The following is an 18,378-nucleotide window of genomic DNA, read 5'->3' as shown; positions in this document are numbered from 1 at the left end:
TGGGAGAGGAAACCTCACAAAGAAATTGTCTGCAGAATGTTGCAGTTATTCCCATGGCATGTGCTTCCTAGAGAATGATGGGACGTTTGTCAACATAGGTAAAGCAAACGACGGGAAAAGACTCCCATATATAATTCATCTCTCTATCAAGTTAAATATACAAATACCTCAATTGTGGGTTGGCATGGACTAAATATTTAAAAGCTTCCCACTGTGCTCCGGGTCTGTATTGTTGCCATTTCAGAGTATATCAGAAAACAAGTATTTCCCATTCTCAGAGTCCCTGACAATCATCTCTTTCCCCTTGGTCATTGAGCACCAGGAATTTTATGGTGCCAGCACTCTAATGCCACAGACAATCATGAGAGACTTTATGCTAGAGACAATGTACTCAGTTATACTCAGAGTGCTTTATTTAAAATTAGATATAAAATTTCAGTTTCCTAAAGAGATTTCCATCATAGCATACACATGATTTCAGTGAATTTGTGTTTGTGTATATGGCATATATGTGAATGCATGTATGTTTCTCTCTCCTAGACGAGTATTTATATATTACATATAGAAGGATGAAACCAAATCCATATTCTCCACTATCAACAAAAATCAACTCAAGGGGAATCGAAGATCTAAACATAAGAACATAAACTATGAAAACTCTGGAACATAGGAATAAAATTCTGGAAGAAACATGTGAAGACACTGGTGTAGGCAATGGAATTTTTTTGTTGTTGTTGGATGGACCCCAAAAGCACAGACAATAAAAGCAGATGAGAGGGTGATATTCAATTCAGAAGCTTCTTCATTGTTAAGGAAGTAAGTGATAGAAGAGACATCAAGTACATGGGAAGAAAATAATCGCAAGCTACTTATCTGAAAAGAAATTAATATAAGAATGCATTAGGAATTCAGACCAAAAAATCAAAACAAACAAAAAAACTTACAAAAAATAAAGAAATGGCAAAAAACCTGAATGGATAATTCTCCAAAAAAATATAAATAGACAAAAACATACAAAAATGCCTAATACCACTAGTCATTAGGTGAATTAAAATCAAAGCCACAATGAGCTGTCACTTCAGTACTGTGACAAAGGCTATTACTAAAAAGTCAGAAAGTGGAAATGCTAGTGAGGATGAGATGCAGAGAAAGGGTAACTTAAACACTGTGAGTAGGATGGTGGATACTAAAGAACTCTTTAGTTTCTTTTTAAAAATTTTTTTACTTCTTTTTATTATTACCATTTTATGATTCAGTTCCACAGGCTCTGGGATTTCTCTTATCCCATCCCCAACTCCCTCTCTCTTACTGAGTTCCCCTATAACATTATTATAGTATAGTTTTTCATACACAGTCCTATGTGCACTATTGCAGGCATGGACAATGGCAAAGAGTCCAGCATCCTATTGTCAAGATATACTAAATATTTTCACTGGGAGTCCATCTTTGATCTGGAAATAGGGATGCCTACTGTATTATATCCTCACATCTGGGTATGATAGTCTCCATTACACAGTTACTACATCCCCTTAAATGAAAAGCCACAATACACAACAACAGGAAGAAAAAACAGAAATTTACAAAGCCATGAAGTTAAATAACATGCTACTGAATGACTAATAATGTCGCTGAAGAAATTAAAAAGAAAATCAAGAATCTTCTTGAAGAAAATGATGCTTCTGTATGATATGAGTCACTGAAGAATTTAATCAGAATAAAGTATTTTGAAGAAATGAAAGCAACAAAAAATCAAAATCCATGACAGTTTCTGCTAATCTTTATTGTTGAAATGTGTCTCCTGTAGGCAACAAATAGATGGGTTTGGTTTTTTAATCCAGTCTACTAATTTATGACGTTTGATTGATGGGTTGAAGCCATTTACATTCAGGGTTAATATAAATAGGTGGTAATTTGGTTCTGTCATTTTAGCAATGAGTTATTCATTGATTTAGTCTTCTGTTGTATTTTAGTGGGATGTTCTTCACATTTGCCTTTGGATTTGGTGGGTGCTATTCCTCTTCTCTGTCAAGAGAACATCTTGGAGTATCATTTGTAGGGCAGGTTTGGAAGAGACATGTCCTTTTAACTTTTCTTTACTGTGGAAGAACTTTATTTCATTTTAAAAGACAAAGGAAAGTTTTGCTGGGTATGTTATCCTGGGACATTTCCTTGCTTCTAATTTTAAGAATCTGGAATATGTTGTTCCATTCTCTTCTTGACTGTAGAGTTTCCATGAGATGTCTCTATTGAGTTTAATTGGCATTGCTTTTTATATGTCAGTTGATTTTTTTTCACATGCATATTTAGGAATCTTTTCCTTGTGTTCAATTGAAGAGAGCTTGATTATCATGTGTTGTGATGAAGATCACTCTTGGTCAAGCCTCTTGGGAGTTCTGTGCCCCTCCTGGATGTTATTTCCCAATTTGTTCTATAGATTAGGGACATTTTCCCTTTTTATTTCATTTAATACATTTGTAAACCCAGCTTCTTTTTCTGCACCTTCTGGGACTCCCATTACTCTTAAATTTGACCTTTTAGTAGTGTCTTTCAATTCTTTAACACTTTTTTTTCACCTGATCCAGCTCTGCTTCCAGCTTTTATGTGTGTGTTCCCCTGGTGACAGGAAATATCTTCTAATTTTGAGATTCTTTCTTCTTCCTCTTTCATTCTAGTTTGGAGACTCTCCACTGTACTTTCAATTTATTCCACTGTATTCTTCATTTTTGATATATCAACTTTTGTTTGACTCATTTCCAGTGTGACATATTCTTGAATTCTTTGAATGCCTGCTTTACGTGCTTCTCGTTTTTGATAAGAGGTTTTATAACAAGTGCTTTGAATTCTGTATCTCCATTTTCTCTATATCCTCTTCAGTTAACTCTGAAGTTGACAAAGGGTTTTGCTCCTTTGCAGGGGAATCTTTAGTAATATTCATTGTGCCTTTGTCTCTTTTGCTCTTGGTCATTGTTAGCAGAGTCTTCTGCTTGGGGTGGGTGTCTAAAGCTTTGACTCCCACAGGTCTGCAGTTCGATTTTACTTATTGCAATTGGTACACGGCTCTTTGTTTCAGTCTGTTGTGCCACCTCCTCCAGTGAGTTTCAGTCCTGGGTTCTTATGTTAGATTTCCATTATGGTCTCCATAGCCCCAGCTGCTGGCTCATCACTCTCCACTTTTTGTGATACCGTGCTGAGGCTGCTCCCATTTCTGGTTGGAATAGTTCCCAGATTAGGGAGACACCATGTGTCCTATATTGGTAGGCTATTGTTGGTGCTGATCTTGCTTGAACCTGTTGGCCATTAGTTCTGAGGGCCACTCAGATCTATTTTGACCCATACAATGGCATAGTCAGTATAATTTTCCTGTGGAACCAGTGCAATACAATGAGCTCAGTGAGTTATCATCAAGCTCAGCACATGCACAGTTCACTGTTGTCTCCTGTTCTTACATTCTTTGCCACAGTCTAAGACATGGCACCTGATTTGCCACTACTAGAGTTCTTGATCTGCTGGTCGTCAGGTCTGAGGGCTACCCAGACTTGTCTTGGGTGTAACCTATAGGATGCCATATTGTTGCAGTTCACTGATTCAGAAATGAGTTCACTCCCAGCTTCATGTATGCACAGTCCTGCACCATAGTTCTTGCCTCCTTAAACAAAATGGCACCTAATTCAGCTTTAGGAGGCCGACTGGACTGTGAAATCCACCCTGTTTCCACACTTTCCATCTGGGACCTGCCACTGTGTGTCTGCTCCTAATCAAATCAAACAGACCAACAGGACAAGCAGTTCTTTGTCTGGGTTCACCTCTGGAGCTCCCAGTAAATGTCCCTTCCCACCTTGTTGCTGGTGGAGTTCCAGATGCTGGTGCAGTCCAGATCGTAGTTGGCTGAATGCCACTGGGTATCCTATTTCCTGGAATGTGCCCCCTGCTTCACATTGGGTAATATTTCAGTCTGTTTAAACATGTCCTTACCTCTGACATCATGATTCTCCAACTCTTTAGTTTCAAATTAACTCTTGACCATCCATAGTTTCTCAATACCCCCCGAAGTTTTTGTTTGTTTGTTTTGTTTTTACATTTGTCAGTGGGAACCTGGAGCTCCATCTGGGTCTCCAATGCGGTTGGCCTAGACCCAAGCCATTAAACTTCTCCAACAGCTTTCCCAAGCATGTTAGCAGGAAGCTGGATCAGAGTCAGAGTAGCCATTGCTCATATCTGATACCAGTCAGCATTGCAAGTGGCAGATTTCAGTTGTGCCATACCACGAATAAAAATAATAAAATCAAAAATGTAAAATATTATATAAAATGAAGATATGGTCTATGTAAATAAATAGCAAACAAAGAAAACATGATTTCAAACTAGAATGTCTTTACAGAGTGAGATCTTTTCAATAGTTATAGACCTATGCTTTTGCTTTAATATTCACTCACCCTCAAAGATAACCTCAAGGTGGAAGAAGAGAAGGGGAAATTGCTATTTCTAATATTAAGTATTATCATCATAAAATATTAACAAAGATTAACAAAAAATAAATATTAATTTATTAGGGGTATACTACATAATGGACACGTTTTTGCTGCATTTATAACTAGCATACTCTGTTCATAATTATTAACTAGTCCTTTTTGAAAATAAGAAAACAGGCTTGAAGAGGTTAATTAATTTTCCCAAGGTCACATACTTGACCAGTGATTGAATTAGAACCCAAATCCTGAGGTGTCTGCCTCCAAATCTGCCCTGGTAACAGGTAAACTATACTTCATTCATACCAGTAGTCTACACTATGTGCCACAAGAGCAGCAAACTCCAAAGTCTCAACAGAGTCCCTCAGAAAAAACAGGATTAGGCAAAACAGGATTAGGGGCTCCTGAGAGGCCCAGAACGTGTCTGATCCCCTATTCTGTGCTCCAACCCACCTCTGCAGGTTCAAACTCATTAAATGCTGCTCAGTCCTGAATTTGACCTCATGACCTACCTTTGCCTGAGCTTGTGACATATTCTCAGTTTCCCCCTACACATTTTTTAGTTGAATGTCTACTTGGCATCTCATACCTAACATGTTAAGAAACAGACTTCCTGATTTTCTTCCTATAATGGCACCAACTAGTCGATGAGCTCCCCCGCTCCAGATTTGCAGTCATCCTTGGTTAATCCTTGTCAAGAAGTTTATTAATGGATACTATGACATCTGGTTAAAGAACACAGCCAGTGAGTGACTCTTTGGTGAAGAAAATGGAGAAATAGACACCACAGTTGAGTTTCTCCCACCCTAGTATCTAGGATGCTACCACTGGTAGGTCAGGGTGGATCATGGATGTGACCTGTGCAAATCTGCCTGTGAGTGAGATGCAGGCAAAGAGAGCACCCAGGGTAGAGAGGAGGATGGAAGAGACAAAGAGAATGTACCCTGCCTGTTCAAAGGCAGCCATGGAAGGCCTCTGCATTGTGATGGCATTTCTTATTCAAATTGCCGCAGCATACATTTTAACCTGCCAACACTTGTTTTGTTCACTGTAATGCTCAAAACAAGATTCTTTATAAATGATAATTATTTTGTAATTACAGCCCAATTTAATGAAAACTATGTGGTTTTTTATTTCAACTTATCTGAGAAATCCTTTTTGTTACTTCCTGAATATCCCATAGTTCTTCCAGAGCACTTATATATAGCCTTTTTAATTGTTTCTCTAAAACAATTATAATTTCATTATTGTATTTGAAATTTTAATATAGTCATTATAATGTCAAAAGAAACCTCTTCAATACACATTCATATTTTCATATTAATGGATGTATGGTTATAATGGTAATAGAAAAATGAGTTTAATCAATTATTAAATCCATTCATTAACCACATAGTACCCCCAAACTCAGGGGAATATAAAACAAACAACTCATTTAAAACAAGAAAAAAAAAGGATTGTGCTTTGGAGATGCTCAAGGTATATTCAATAACTTTAACACATTTAAATATTAGAGTGACTAACACCATAAAAATAGAAAGAGCATGCCATGTGAAAAGGACACAGTTTTTAGAGCACAAAATCCAGGCGAAAATCGTGATGAAAAGAAACATCCAAAAAGCATTTCAAAATGGAGTCAAGAGGCTATTAGAGGATCAGGACTTAAGCACATCTCCAGCTGCTGCCCAGGAATATGAACTCTTGAACTAAGCACAGGAATGTCAACTTTTCAATCGGGCCATGTCTGTAAAAGCCATAAACATCCTCTAATGAACGTCAAAATTATATTTTATCTTTTAAATTCATTTTAAAGAGTTATTTTATTTCTATTGGAAAGACAGATATACAGAGAAGACAAAAGACAGAGAGGCAGATCTTCTTTCCACTGACTCTCTCCCCAACCAACTGCAACGGCTGGAGCCACACCGATCTGAAGCAGGAGCTTCTTCCAGGTCTCCCACACAGGTGCAGGATCCCAAGATTTTGGGCTTTCTCGACTGCTTTCTCAACCCACAAGGAACGAAAAGGATGGGAAGTCGGGCTGCCAGGATTAGAACCGGCACCAATTTGAGATCCCGGCGCATGCAAGGCGAGAACTTTAGCCACAAGGCTACTGCACCAGGGCCAAATGTTGCAACTATAAGTTTACAAAAGCAACTGCTATACTTAGAGTTAGCCCTACCAATCAACTGTGCATGGCCCAGTGTTGCACAGTCTAACATGAGGAAACTGGTCTACACCAAACACCTTTGGCAGGCAACTTGTAGAAGCAACTTAGTATTCCCTTTGTTATTTCTCCTCCTATTGAAAAGCCCTGAATAAAATGAGCTTCCTGGAAATACTCACTGACTACCAGACACCTGAGTCTGTTTCCTGGATTGCAAATCTTTCCTGGATTTCCTAAATCTTCCAATAATGCTCGTTTACTTCGAGAGTTTCTGAGTTTGGATTGATTAGCAAAGTTAGTCATAGCTGGGGGAAAATTCCAACTCAACAAATTTCTATCTGTGTTCTAAACATTCTCTCTGTGTTAGTTTCTTTGTCTATAGAATGGGTGAATTACTGATTATCTCATATTTTTTGGTAAATAAAATATGTAAGAATTCTACAGTGAAGGCTTGCCACATTAAAGATGTTCAGGCAATAGAAAAAATATTCAATTTTTATTCTTGGATACAGAATCTTTAGAGGCTCTTGCCTCTCCTCTCACTTAAGGACATGTTTCACTTCATCTTTCATATTTAGAGTCTAAAACTAGGCCAAATCAAGAAGTACTTTTCTTCTTCTCTTTTGGGTCTTACTTTCCCATTATTCTTTATTCCCCAGAATGAAAAAGGCACTTGCCAAGCCAAAGTCATTTATTCCCCCAAATGCATTTTTGCAGGTTTAATACCAAAAAGGAGACGGAGCTTAAAGTTTACTCATACCTCCATTAGAAAGGAAATTGCTGCTCCCCAATTCTGATTGACTTGATAAAACCATGGAAGGATAGAAGAGTTAAAGATTTATAACTTGAAAACTTCAATCCACACAGGGCAATGACCTTTTATATTGGGCCCATATATTTGGCATAGTCCTTCTCACGGGGATTTGGCAGTGAAGGAGAAGGCTAGATTTAGTGGCAACTCTTTGTATTACCACTCCAGGTGTAGGCATTTGAAAGGACATAGAAGTCAAACATTTTGAATACAAAGAGGTCCATGGGGGCAGCTGTCAGTGATGCCACTGTTTAATATCTATTCAACACAGATCAAGGTTAGTGACACAGCAGAAAACATCCCATGGAACAGAACTATCTAGGTGTGCAGCTGGAATGGATACCTTAATAAGCTGTTTAAGTAGGCAGATATGTGGAAAACAGAAGATGCTCCAAGTATATACTCAAAAGATTTCCACTAATTTACTAGAAAAAGAAATCACGTTCTGAGCTGGGGTGGTGTGTGGGGTGTCTGTGTATCGGGGAGGGGGGTTGTTTTCACTTATAGGGCTGATGCTGAGTTATATAAGATAACAGAGCAGAGGCCATGTCCTGCATACTCTGTTTTCCACTAGCCCTTCTTATCATATGCAGCATTCAGAAATGTTCCAAGATAAAAAACAATAACAACTAATTACAGGATGAAAAATTTCCAAATCATCGATTCATTTGAGACATTTTCATATTTTGTTTAAGTGGGAGATTTAAGGTCCTTATATTGTCCTTTTCTTTTACTGCACATCGAAGTTTCTTTTGCCTACCTGCTTCTGGCTTGTGAGTGTGATGGCTAATTTTATCAAATTGACTGGGATAAGCCATACTCAGTCAAGAAAACATTATTTTTCTCTGCAAAGGTGCCACCAGAAAAAATTAGCATTTGACATAATAGACTAAGTAAAAGAGACACATCCTCACCAATGCATCATTCAATTTCCCAGTCTGAGCAGAGTGAAAAGAAAAAAATTAGAGGAAGGAGAAATTTGCCCTTTGTGCTAACACAGGGAAGTCGAGCTTCCCCTGCTCTTGGGTAGCAGCATTCCTTGTGGCCTTTGGAGTCAGGCCTGGAATTATGTTCCTTGGATCTCAGGCCTCTAGCTGGGACTGAGTTTTACCACCAACATTTCTGGTTCTCTAGCTTGCATATGAATGATCATGAGCTTTCTTGAACTCTATAATAATCAAGTAAGTTAATTACTATATCTATCTAGCTAGTTGGCTATCCTAACAAAGAGAGTTCCAAAACCATTTTTTTAAAAGATTAATTTATTTTTTATTGCAAAGCAGATATATGCAGAGGAGGCAAGACAGGAAGACCTTCTGTCTGATGATTCACTCCCCAAGCGACTGCAATGGCCAGTCCTGCACTGATCCGAAGCCAGGAGCCACGAACCTCCTCCAGGTCTCCCACATGGGTGCAGGGTCCCAAGGGCTGGGGCCAATTTTGACTGCTTTCCCAGGCCACAAGCAGGGAGCTGGATGGGACGTGGAGCTGCTGGGATTAGAACCAGCGCCAATAAGGGATCCCGGCACATTCAAGGTAAGAACTTTAGCTGCTAGGCCACCGCGCCAGGCCTGAGAGTTTCCAAAATAATAAGATTAAAAAACAGTATTCGGGAGTGTGTGAACTAAGGATATGAGGAGAAAAAGACTTAAGATGCAAGTACAGGATAGGTTTATTGGTATAACTTTTAAGTTTACACTGTGGCTTCAGGCAAACAACAGAGCAATCTGTTTTTCCAAATATTCTATCCTAGGCTTGAAAGATATTAAGATCCCCTAACTTCATTGACTACTACAAACTCACTTCTTTACAATTTCTATCTTAAACTTCACTTTTCTTATTTGAAAACAATGATCATATTTTAATGTTATTATAAAAATTGCTGGAATCAGGCATAAAATATGCGGATTAGTACTCATGCAACAAATAATGACTGCCATTACCAACTTCATTTTTGCTTATCTTACTAGCAATAGAATACCTTGAAATTATCTATTATTATATCTCTCTTCCCCCACTAGACTGAGACCAACCCCAATGGGATGGTGTCTATTTCTGCTCAATGAACACTAAGATTTTTATAACGTTTAAGAATGAACCTTTTCTAAACATTTTTCTGCCAGACCAATCTGTTTCAGCGAATGTAATGAGACTTGAAGCTATTTTTTAGCAAGGATAGTGGTAGAGAAGACCCTCTGGATAGAACACCTTTAAGCTTTGACCCCCATCATGCACTGTGACCTTCTGTTCTTTCATAGGCAGAGAGGCTGGATGAGGCACTCGGGGAAAGGACATCAAGTGCTGGAGAGACTGCAGCCAATTTGCACCTCCACAGATTGCCCTGTGGACCTTAAATTGCAACTAATTATCACCAGTAATTAGAGCTTCTCTTTAGAGAGGCAGAAACAGCCCCCTGTAGAGAGCACACCTTGTCCCTCAAAGAAAGATTCAGATGGGACAGATGTCAGTCTCTCCTCATCATCTTTCCCTGAGAAGGGGATCTAGTCCACTTGAGTGTTTTCCTGCTGGGACTATCAAGACACTAACAAGAAAAATGCAATGCATCTTGACAATGCCTTGATATTGAAAAACAAACAAATAAAAACAGTTCTTCCATCACCAGTATCTTATTAGATTCTCTGACAGCTTTACAACAGAAATATAATCCATTCATTCATTATATACCTTTCTAATGTATGATTTAATCAGCGAAGTAGTGTACACACTGCATGAAATTCATGTCTTTATAGAATCTGAAAATGTGTACAAGAGACAGTAAGTGAGTATGTTGTTAGAATACACTGTAAGCAGAATTATAACAGTAAGTATAGGAGGCTAAATTTTAATGTTATCATCTCTAAGTGGTAAAAATTGTTACGTCATTAAGCAACTTGGGAATGGTAGCATTGGACAATTACGCTAAGTGCATCAAATTGTTAATATCTCTAATATAAAGGTGAAGAAAGTTGAAAATAGTTTAGATAAATTGTTCATAGTTATATAGTAAAAAGGAAAAAAAAAATCAAACTTTAGTCCAACTTTAAATTCTTTGGTTGTTATACAAAAGGATTTATATTTAATCTACAATTTGCCTCTACAGCTTGCAAAATTTTTTTTCCTTTATTGAATATCTTTACAGATGAAGAGCTTACCAGTTCACGAGGCAGCCCATTTCATCCTAGAATAGATAACAGAAACAGCAATGGGCGCTTAGTGAGAAAAGGAACTTAAGCATTTGGTAGTTATAGATACAGAAAGTGTGACCTTTCAGACAGATTTGTGAGACAGATAAAAAATAAAAATGCTGGCTAAAGTGAATGAATGAGACCAAAATGTACAAGGATGCAGAACAACCAGAATCCTCAAACATTTCTGGGATGCATATCATCTGGGAGTACCAGTTCAAACTATAAACTGAAAGGCAGGTGGTATAAACTGAATGATGGTCTTTCTTTATCTGACAGTCACATTCAAATACCTGGAACGTGAGAATGATACTTTATGTAAAAAAAGAAAATTGTATGGAAAATTTCACCCAGGAATGTCATCAGGAGGGGGGAAATGATTTATTATGTCTGCTACTTTATGGTCTGGTCACATTGGACACAGAAGAAGAAAGACCAGGCTAGGAATAGTCCCAGAGGCTGAACCAGTTTATTCCAAGACTGGAACATCCTGAGAGATGAGAAGAGATGAGATCTGAGGACATTCCAGTGCTAGAAGAGTAATGTTAAGTACCTATTTAAAGGGCAACAGTGTGGTGCAGCTACAATAATTAGGGATTCTAAGATGCCTGTAAGGAACTGAGCCTACAGAGGCCAACATAAAGGTTTCACAACAGAGACAGTGAGCAGCTCTCCATGGTTAGGAGCTCACGTCCAATCTGGCACTGGTTTAATGGCATGAAGGTGGTCAGAGAATTTTCAGGGGCACAGCTGGCCTGGGGTAACTGAGTATTGAGGAAATTCAGCAGGGAAGCTTCTGTTCAGCTAAACCCTTCTCAGGTGAAGCTGGGGCTGAGGGCACTCTGCCTCTCTCCCACGGATCGCTCTAGGCATTTGCAGATTAAAGAAAAGTTCAAAAATCTATTTTGATACCTGGCAATATGCTGCCCAATGGTTTTCTGTTGTGTTCTATGACCTTTATGCTGTGTGTCTGTTTCACTATTGATTTTAATTATGGCATATAATTTCCGGCATGAGAGCTCAAGGCAGCTCCCTCTGGCAGAGCAGGCTCTTGCCAGAGCCTCCCAGAGGAAGGCAAATGGGAAAACAGTATGGCTCAGAGCTATGTGTTGCTCCTTACAAAGGACACAATGGGTTCTTTTCATATAAATGTCACTGCTGCAGTCTGATACTTCTTTGCCATCCCACGAAGCATGAAGGGGAATGGATGCATAAATAGAAACACTACCCAGTGACTGGGCTCAATCCAACTATGAACAAAACAACTTGCAAAGCAACAGTCTGAAAACAGATATACAGTGTGTCCAAATTGTGAGGGAGGCAGTTTCCCAAAATTCAGATGTGAAGCACCCCCCGACACACATACTATTTGTTTGTTTGTTTGTTTGTTCATTCCATGATACAATTCCATAGGCTCCAGGATTTCTACTTACCCTCCACAAATCACACACACACACACACACACACACACACACACACTGATTTCCCCTCATCATTATAATAGTGTAGTCCTTTACAATCAGTCATAACTCCATCATTCTGCTATTTAGGTATATCCTGACACTGTACACATGGGCAATGGCAAAGTGAAGAATCCAATTGTCAAGATACATTCAATCGTTTCATTGGGAATCCATCTTTCATTTGAAAGTAGAGATGTACACTGCATTGTATCTTTACATCTGTAAGTAATAGTCTCTACTACAGTAACTATAAATGAAAGTCAGAAAATAAAATCAACAACAGAGAAAGGATAGAACATTTACAATAATATGAAGTTAAATAACACACTACTGAATGAAAAATGTGTTGCTGCAGAAATGAAACACTCATTTTTACATCATTTCTAGGGAAATGGCTAATGAAAAAATTCATAGAGAGTTAAATTTGATGATTGGAGTGTTAATTCCATCTCTGCCATTAACTATCCATGAGACTTCATATAAATTATTTAATGTTTCAGAGCCTCCCTCTCCTAACTAGAAAAAGCAAGGTGATTTGATTCAAGAACCGCCTCCTCCATGCGGGGCATTGTGCTGTATGACTTCCATTAATCAAAAAAATGGCGATGAAAACGTAATCCAGGTTACTTTAATATTGCACATATCTCTTTATTATATAATTAACTTGTGTAATTCTTGCCTCCAGCCCCATGATATCTACAGGGGAAAAGTGGGTCTCATTTAAGCTGGTATTCCTGAAATATAAAACCTATGGGAGTAAGACACAGGCAAAAAGAAGAGACTGCTAGAGATTGAAATCTAGCTGACAATTTGTCTCCCTGGAATTCAATAATCTAGGAGAAAAAAGTCAAAAGATGACACAATCAATTCATTACCAAAACAGCAGGATCTTTCTCTCTCTCTCTCTCTCTCTCTCTTTCTGGTTCTTACCCCCCCTTCTGTATCTTGCTTTTTTTTTTTTCCTTTTAGGCTGTAGTCATTATTAGTCAAGGACATGTCAGATAGGGTCACAATAAATAATGGTGTGCACTAGGGGTCACTTGGAACATTTTTATAGCCTATGTTCCTCATGAAGCTGAAACCAAATGTAGATTAGTATTTAGAATATTTAAGGAATACGTTGGGGTTAATATCTGAAGGGAACAGAAAGGAAGTAGGATTGGACACGAAGGAAACTTAAAATCCAGGGATAAACTCACTGCAACCTTGGGAAATTCTGGCATTTCATAGTTAATCCACGTTGCATTGTGATGACCAGGGCTTCACAGTACTTCCTTGAAGAAGCGACCATTTGGTTAGGATGCCCTTGGAGAGCCTGACTTTGAGTGTATAGCTTTTTGTGAAGTGTGAGAGGCTTACAGTTGCAGGCTGTCTGTCTGATGAAAGAACTGGGGCAATACACTTTCCTTGAAGGAGAATGTAGGCTGACACCCCAGTGTCCACCACCAGCATGGAGATCATTAAATTTAGCCTGGTGGTGGGTCAAGAAGCATAAAGACTTGGCAGTTTTGGACATCTGGTGAAGGGGAATAGAAGAACATATTCCAAGGTAGAATTCAGATCAGGTTGCCTGGGGTCCTGTAGGTGCCACAATGTCATATGTCATATGTCATATGTCAAAGCTGGCAATGCCTCAAATCCACGGGATCAGGCAATGTTTACAGGATCAGGAAAGGCTTGATTGACACAACAGACAAAATTTCAAAACCAGTAGCTAGCTAATAGAGTCCCATTAAGGAAGGAAGGGACACGAAGGAATTTGGGCAGTGAGGAGTAAACAACATATTTAATCAAGTTCTTACTCTGTTGGGCATTTTACTTATCTCATATATTTTTGGTAATTACAAATTGAGATGTTACTTTTTACACATTAGGATGCTATTGTGTTTTTGCAACAAAATGGATTCACATAGAAACCATTATGTTTACTGAAATAAGCCAGTCCCTAAAAGACAAATGTCAAATGTTTTCTTTGATATGTAGAAGTTAATCTATAATGCAAAAAATGTACAGGAATGAAATGGACCTTGCTGAATATTATAGTTAATACTGCATTAAGCCTATAAGTATAGAATGGAAACAAAGTTTCTGCAAAAATTATAGAAAAAAAAGGAAGGGAGAAGGAAGGGGATTGAGAAAGGAAGGAAAGAAAGTATTTTTGTCTTCTTAGAAAAGCACTTAGGAAACACCTAAAATAAGTTCTCTTTAATGTAAATTTTGAACATAGTAAAAGGTTTCCACAACATGTCTTAATCAGTAAGTTGTACAGTTTATATTCAAGTACAAACAATGTTTAAGAGGAAGAATAATTCAATAAGACTAAGCAATTGTCTGTGAGTGATGTCCAAGGTATTTCTGAGGAGGACAGAGAGACCTGCAACTTCCGTGTGACCTTGGGTAAATCGTCCATTATGTGCCTGGTTTTCTCATTCTCCAAATGCAGAATGAAATGAATGATCTTCAGGTCATATGAATCTAAATAATAGCGCTATATAAGCAGGGTTACTCTATATAAGAAAATGGCTATGATTGTTTTTGGAGTTAGTGCGTTCAAATTTGAATATACTAACAATGCTAAATTTAGTGGGTGTGATATGGTGTATGAGTATATGCATGTGTGCTGATATGCGTCTATGTCTGAGGTCTGAGAGTTCAGAAAATGGTACCGAAAATAATGAAGGCATTCTGTTCCAATTTCAATGTAGAACTTTCAACCCAAAATGTCTCTTGTCTGTCCCCATTTAGGATGTGTGGATTAGAATTAGGAATGGTCATGTGCGACCAAGAAAGGGCTTAGAGGTTAGGGAAGAGTCCGGATCAGAACTTGTTAGCAAGCAATCATAAGGTTAAGGGCAGAGTAACTGAGATGGGCCATGGACGAGGGGAAATATGTGTTAGAAAGGACTTTCAAGACACAGCCAACTAGAGAGGCAGAGGCACTAGCAAAAGTCTCTGGCCACAGATGCCCCAGAAGACCAAAGACAGGGCTAATCTACCTCCAGGATCTCTTGCACAGCCAAAACTAAAAAAAATTCAGAGACCATATTACAGAATTTATGATCTGGGTTAAATTTACTGATATTGCTATCCATATTCAAGCTTCCTTGCACAACAGGAACTCCTAAGGAGTACCAGTCAGAGATTAAGTTCAGAAAGGAAGACATTGCACTTTGCTATGGCATAAATAAAATTACTGAATTTACCACCCTAATATGAAAATTAACATTTGATGTTTACATGACAATTATGCAGTATTACACTTGGGGCCAAACAACTTTTGTGTCTTTTCTTAATTTATTTTATGATACAGTTCTTTAGCCTCTGCAATTTTTCCTCACCCCTCTCCCCAGATCTCCTGTCCCACTGATGTCCCTTATTTTATTGCAATAGTATAGTCCTTCCGAAACAGTCCTTCATTCTGCTATTTCAGTGCATCCTGACATTGTTGATATGCCAATGGCAGAGTCCATCAGCTAATTGTCAAGATATATTTAACAATTTCATTGGAAGTCCATCTTTGGTTTGGAAGTAGAGATGCATACTGTACTGTATCTCCAGATCTTGATATAATAGTCTCTATTATACTGTTCCTCTGGATGACTGTATGTATTTTGCATGAAGGATGCCTTGTATCAGAGAAAACACATGTGGTATTCGTCCTTCAGGGATTGGCTTATTTCACTGAACATAAGGCTCTCTAGCTGGAACCATTTTCTGCAATTCGTAGGATTTCATTCTTTTTAATAGCTGAGTAGTATTTCATAGAGTAGATATACCACCATTTCTTTATCCACTTCTCTTTTTATGTTTCCTTGTCTTTGCTATTGTAGATTGTGTTGCTGTAATTATAGCTCATAAGCTATTTTTTTTTTGCCTTTGGATATATTTCCAAAAGTGGGATAGCTGAGTCTTAATGCCAGTATAGTTATTGAATCAGAATATGTTTTCAGTATTTGATGCATTAACTTAATGAATAAATGAATAATTTAATTCTAAAAATGCAATCTCAAAATATCCCTCTGACGTGTATATTATGATGCCAGTACACCAATAAGTACATCATGTCTCAAAGGTGCTAAAGAGTATAAACAACTTCAAGCCTAGGTCCCCTACTCCACAGCCATTTCCTGTTTTCACTACCACTTGTTTTCACTTCAGCACTTTGCAGACACAAAGTCAACACTAAATTGACAGAGGACCTGAAGATTCATCCATCCAAAGCAATAAAATCCTATTGTTTTCAGCAAAATAGATGAAACTGGAAGACATGGCAATGAGTAAAATAAGCTAGACCCAGAAAGGCATAAACTCATACATGGGAGATTTTTTTTTAAAAAGCTAAATATAAACACATAATGTTGATGACTATTGATTTGGAGTGGTGGGTGGGATAGAAAGAATTTAAGGCAAACAGGAGAATCAGAACTCCAATGAAGCACTGCAATGTGGGATACAGGTATCCCAAGCAGTGGCATTTCTCACACGCTATATTATATTATATTATATCTGATATAGATATATCTGATATATTATATTATATTATATCTGATATAGATTTAACATGGATCAGTTCAAGAATGTGCAAGGCATCTCTTCTTCCTTGACTATTTATCCATATATTCAAAGCCAGGGTCCCTCAGCATTTTCAGCTCCTTTGAGTTCTTACACACAATTTACATCTTTAAGATCTTTTACTGAGGATTCACAAATGTAGGACCACACTGTTGGGAGCTTAGAATTTTATCTTCTTGTTTACAGCAATGTTCACTGCAGAGCAGGAAGAGGCCCTTTAGTCCTCCTGAGATGACACATGCACAATTCTGTAAATATTTTCAGGTAGTTCAAAAAGGTCAAATTCTGAAACTCAGTTTGAAGGACTGGACTTTGACTAAAATACCTACAGGTCAAATCTTAGGAACAGTTTCCAAAGATAAAAAGCTAGAATATTAAAGCAAATCAAAACCTCAAAAGTCACCTGACCCAACTGGGCAGTCAAGGAAACACTAGTCCAAAATGTAGAGCTGCCTCTCCTAATATTACACAGCCTAAAGTTCCAAGGCATGCTGACTCGGCCTTTCAATAGGCAAGAAGTGCGCTCACTTCGGCAGCACATATACTAAAATTGGAACAACACAGAGAAGATTAGCATGGCCCCTATGCAAGGATGACACGCAAATTCATGAAGCATTCCATATTTAAAAAAAATAGGCAAGAAGCTTACCTCCTTCTCATATCTCCTTCCCTCACTTTTATGTGTCTTTCATAATAGAGTGCTCTTACTCTAGGAGGATCCCATGAAATCTCTGTGTAATTAAGAGGCATTTGTGTTATTTAAAAGATTCTACTTGTTTTATGTCAAAGCCTAGGGTAACTCCGAAATAAAGAACTTACAAAAATCACTTGTCACAGGTCACCTAGCAAAATGTAATATCTTTGACTAATGTTTTGTTGACTTATAATCTCCAAAATTCCTGCCATTCACCTACGTGATGATACATATCAATTATAATCATCTTGCCAAGTCTCTCCATTGCTTAACAGAGGAAGTCTGAATCGACCTTCAGATGCCTTAATAATATGGCCCCAAGATAGCCTGCATTTCCAATCACTCCACGGATTCACCTTCAGCCTGCAGGAGTCTCATCACCATGCCATGACCTGGACAGGGCCTGGAACACCCGCATCACACTGCTCAGCCTCTGATTTCCAGCCCCTCTTACGTAAACATCTTTTCCTTGCCTACATAATTCTAATTCTTCAAAGCTCAGCTCCAAGGATTCTTCCTCCGGGACTCATTTTCTGAATCCCTGTGATGGAACCTACTTTCTTTTTTTTAAAGATTTATTTATTTTTGTTGCAAAGGCAGATATACAGAGACGAGGAGAGATAGAGAGGAAGATCTTCCGTCCAATGATTCACTCCCCAAGTGAGCACAATCACTGGTACTGTGCCGATCCGAAGCCGGGAACCTCTTCCAGGTCTCCCACACGGGTGCAGGGTCCAAAAGCATTGGGCCGTCCTCGACTGCCCCAGGCCAGAAGCAGAGAGCTGGATGGGAAGTGGAGCTGCTGGGATTAGAACTGGCGACCATATGGGATCCCGGCCTGTTCAAGGCGAGGACCCCAGCCGCTAGGCCACGTTGCCACCGGGCCCAAAATCCACTTTTAATTCCTCTCTGTCTCCCTGCTACTTTGTACCTTGATTATGACATTTCAAATCACATTTGAAGTATTCAGCAATGGATTTAATATCTATACTTGACTGGATCTCCTTTAAGGAAGGGCAT

General features: G+C 38.4%; 1 protein-coding gene and 1 non-coding gene across 2 annotated transcripts in view; one reads left to right on the top strand and one right to left on the bottom strand.

Moving 5' to 3' along the window:
* The window catches only part of AGBL4 (AGBL carboxypeptidase 4), a 1,125,681-nt gene that overhangs the window by 510,330 nt on the left and 596,973 nt on the right, over positions 1–18,378 (bottom strand). The window lies entirely within an intron of this gene.
* Positions 17,185–17,291, top strand: LOC121155389. The gene has a single exon (XR_005883650.1). It is a non-coding gene; the product is annotated as a U6 spliceosomal RNA (small nuclear RNA).

The sequence above is a fragment of the Ochotona curzoniae genome, unplaced genomic scaffold, assembly GCF_017591425.1.
Source record: "Ochotona curzoniae isolate NIBS_2020 unplaced genomic scaffold, NIBS_Ocur_1.0 contig_291, whole genome shotgun sequence".
NCBI lineage: Eukaryota > Metazoa > Chordata > Mammalia > Lagomorpha > Ochotonidae > Ochotona > Ochotona curzoniae.
Note: the sequence above shows the minus strand (reverse complement) of the source record. Positions and strands in the feature narration are given on the sequence as shown.